The following is a 4,358-nucleotide window of genomic DNA, read 5'->3' on the forward strand; positions in this document are numbered from 1 at the left end:
CCCCCACCAGATTCATATCATAGGAAGCCAACTAATAGAGAAGATTTAAATAAGATCCAGAGTCCTATATCATAATACTCAAAATATCCATATTTCAATAGAAAATCATTTGTCATACCAAGAACCAGGAAGATGTCAAACTGGATGATAAAGATAATCAATCAATGACAATACCAAACTACAGAGATGTTAGAATTATCTGACAAATATGTCAAAGCAACCATCAGATGAAATGCTTCAGCAATAATGAACACACTTAATGCAGATGAAAACAAAATAGTCTCCACAAAGAAACAAATTGTCTGCAAATAAATAGAAGATATAATTAAGTAACAGATGAAAAATTTAAAAGTGGAAAATAAAATAATTGAAATAAAAATCTCAATGCACAGGAACAACATTAAAATGGATAAGATAGAGAAAAGAATCAGTGAACTTGAAGATAGAACAAGAGAAATTACCAAATATGAGCAACAAAGAGAAAATAAACTAGTAAAAATGATTTGAGCTTTAACAATTTATGGGACTAAAAAAAAAAAAGCTATATTTATGTCATCCATATTCTGAAAGGAAAAGAGAAAAGGGCAAGGCTAAAAAAGTATATGAAGATGTAATAACCAAAATGTCTCAGATTTGTCAAGAGACACAAACACAAAATTCAATTATTTGGGAAACGCTAAACATAGTAATTCCAAAGAAATCCATGAGATGATATAACATAACTAAACTCATGAAATGTAAAGATAAAGAAAAATCTCGAGTGCACTTTACCTTTAGGAGAAAAAAAACAATTAAAGTAAAATAAGATTTCTCATGAAAAACCATGAAGACCCAAGAGTAGCAGCACAATATTTTTCAAACGCTAGAAAAACAACAATCATCTCAGAATCTTATACCTGATGAAAATATCTTTCAGGGAAAAGGGGGTGATCAGGACATTCTCAGATGAAGAAAAATTAAAATTTATTGCCAGCAGATCTACCCTAAGGGAATAACTAAAGCAATTTATATAAAAAGAAAAAGAATGAAACAAGAAACCTTCAAACATTGAGAATAAAGAACATGGCCAGCAAAAATATGGGTATACAAAGTAGGCTTTTTTCTTCTTTTGAGTTTTTCAAGTTATGTTTTATGGTTGAAGCAACAATAATAATGCTGATTAATGTGGTATTAAATGTACCCAGACAAGTATTTAAGATAATTATAAATGGGGGATATTAAAGGGACATAAAAGGAAGTAAGTTTTCTCTACTTAACTCAAACCAATAAAATGACACCCCCAGGAGACAATGACAAGTTATATATACATAACAAATACTTACAAAAACCATTAATAAAAATATACAAAGTGATACAATCAAGAGACCTATAAATAAATCAAAATGGAATTGTAAAATGTGTTTAAGTAACCCAAGAAAAGACCGAAAAAATAAAACAGAGAGGTAAAAAACAGAGAGAACAAACAGGAAACGAAAGAACACAAAAAGGTGAACTTAATCATGAATATATCAATAACTAGCATATATGTAAATGGTCTAAAGAGACAAATTAACAGACAGCAATTAGCAGAGAAAACAATAAACCATAACCCACTATATGATGTCTATAATAAATTCTCATCAAATATAACAATGTAGACACACTTAAAGTAAAAGGTTTCAAAAAGATGTATTATATATAATCCAATAATATTAGGAATTGCTATATTAATATCAGATAATGAAGAAAGAAAAAAATTATTAGATACAGAAAGGGGTATTATGTAATTTTTGAAGATTATTCAACAAGAAAATATAGCTATCCTGTGTGTATACCAAACAACAGCGCTACAAAACATGTGAACCGAACACTGAGAGAACTGAAAGGGAAAATAACACAAATACAAACTTAAATATCCCTCTGTCAAAAATTTATATATTTAAAAAGAAAATCAGCAGAATATAGGAGAAATCAACAATACCCAACAATAGCGCAACTGCATTTTTTTTCAAGTTTCCTATAATGTATACTAAGATAGAGCATATCCTGAGTCATAAAACAAAACTAAAACAAATTTAAAAGACTTGAAATCATAGAATTTATTCTCTAACTACAATGAAAACAAATAGCAGAAAGACAACAGATGTCTCTAAACACATAGAAACTAAACCATGTGGCCGGGTGAGGTGGCTCACTCCTCTAATCCCAGCACTTTTGGAGGCTGAGGCAGGCGGATCATGAGGTTAAGAGATCAAGACCATTCTGGCTAATGTGGTGAAAGCCTGTCTCTACTAAAAATGCAAAAATTAGCTGGGCGTGAGCACCTGTAATCCCAGCTACTCAGGAGGCCTAGGGAGGAGAATTGCTTGAACCTGGGAAGCAGAGGTTGTAGTGAGCGGAGATCACGCCACTGCACTCCAGCCTGGCAACAGAGTGAGATTCCAAGAAATAGAAAGAAAGAGAAAGAGAGAGAGAAAGAGAAAGAGAAAGAAGGGAAGAGAAGGGGATAGGGAGGGAGAGAGGGAGGGAGGGAGCGAGGGAAGGAAGGAAGGAAGGAAGGAAGGAAGGAAGGAAGGAAGGAAGGAAGGAAGGAAGGAAGGAAGGAAGGAAGGAAGGAAGGAAGGAAGGAAGGAAGGAAGGAAGGAAGGAAGGAAGGGGAGAAGGGGGGAAGGGGAAAGAAAGGAAAGAAAGCAACTAAACCATGTACTTTTAAGTATTCCACGGTTCAAAGAGGAAACCTCAAGGGAAATTTTAAAAATACATTGAACTGAATTAACAAAATTAAGCCATATCCAAATTTGCAAAACATAGCTAAAACAGGACTGGAAAGGAAATTTATAGCACTAAATGCATGTATTAGAAATGAGGAAAAACTCTCAAATTAATACTCCAAGCTCCCATCCCAAGAACCTAGTTTAATGAGTTATGGGATATTCTACCAACTCAACCTTAGGAATATGAAACTCATTTAGAAAGTTTCAGATGAGTGAATAATGGGGCTTAGGACATATTGCTCCAAAATATGATTGTAGAAAACAAGAATGTGTTACTGCCAAATATGCCTCATGGCATAAACATTATTTGAGCTAATTATTTTGAAAAATTTCAGACAGAGGAAGAGCTCTAAAAACAAGAGTAGAAATCAGTTTTTAAAAGAGAAATTCATATTTATAAAAGATATAGACTTGCATTTATAAGGGTATCTCCCTCTTTTTGGACCCAGAAAAATAGGTTACTCTAAATCACTGAAAACTTTTATCAAATAAAATATACCAACTTAAATCTGACAACAAATATTACCTTTGTTTACCATAAGTTCTTGGCAAACTCCCCATTACTGGACTTTCTCTATACCTTCTTTTGGTTTCAGTTGAAGATGGTATTTAAGCCTGAACTCAAAGCCAAGTCTTAGAGATTAACATAATTTTCTCTGCCTTTCTTCCAACATAGATGAGGTATAGATGTTATTAACCTGTTTTTTTCCTTGTTATATAAAAAGAAAACAGAAGCAAGGAAATAATAAAAAAAATAATAGCGAAAATGAATGAAATTAAAATCAGTACAACTGGTTTTTAGAGGAAAACCTAATGAAACAAATATCAGGTTTTTTTAAAGATCAATAAAATTTACAAACTTCTAGTAAGACTGACGAAAAAAGAGAAAAGATGCAAACTACAAATACTTGGATTTATAGGCTGCCACTACAGACCCTACAGGCACCAAAAGAATAAGGGATGACTATGAACAACTCTGCACACATAAATTTGGCAGCTTGGAAGCAACGAACAAATTCATCAAAAAATACAAACTACAAGACATCCAATATGAAACAGATAAAATTAGTATCTCTATTAAGAAAAGTGTTTTTATGATTAAAATTTATAGAAATACATTTTCTAGCTAAGATTATGTTACTGGGAAATTCTACCAAACATTTAAAGAAACGCTGAGACCAAAAACTGTACAATCTCTTCTACAATATAAAAGAGGTGAGAATCTTCCCAGGATATTGTTTGAAGGTATGTATATACCGATAACCAAGTAGAAAAATACAGCATATGAAAGAAAGAAAAGTACAGACTAATATTTCCCATGTAGATTCAAAAACCTTTAACAAAATATTAGCAAACAGATTGAGCATTATATAAAAATAATTATACATTATGACCAAATAAGTTTTATTCCACGGATGTAAAACCAGTTCAGTATTCCAAAATCAAACAAAGTAATTCATTATATTAACAAGGGAAGGGAAAAAGCCCCGGGATCATATCTCAATGCAGAAAAGTCTTTGAAAAAAGCCATCACTCATTTATGATAAAAACTCCCCCAAAATAGGAACAGAGATCTTCCTCAAGTTGATAAAGAGCATCTACCAA

Source organism: Theropithecus gelada, chromosome 6 (genome assembly GCF_003255815.1).
Source record: "Theropithecus gelada isolate Dixy chromosome 6, Tgel_1.0, whole genome shotgun sequence".
Classification (NCBI taxonomy): domain Eukaryota; kingdom Metazoa; phylum Chordata; class Mammalia; order Primates; family Cercopithecidae; genus Theropithecus; species Theropithecus gelada.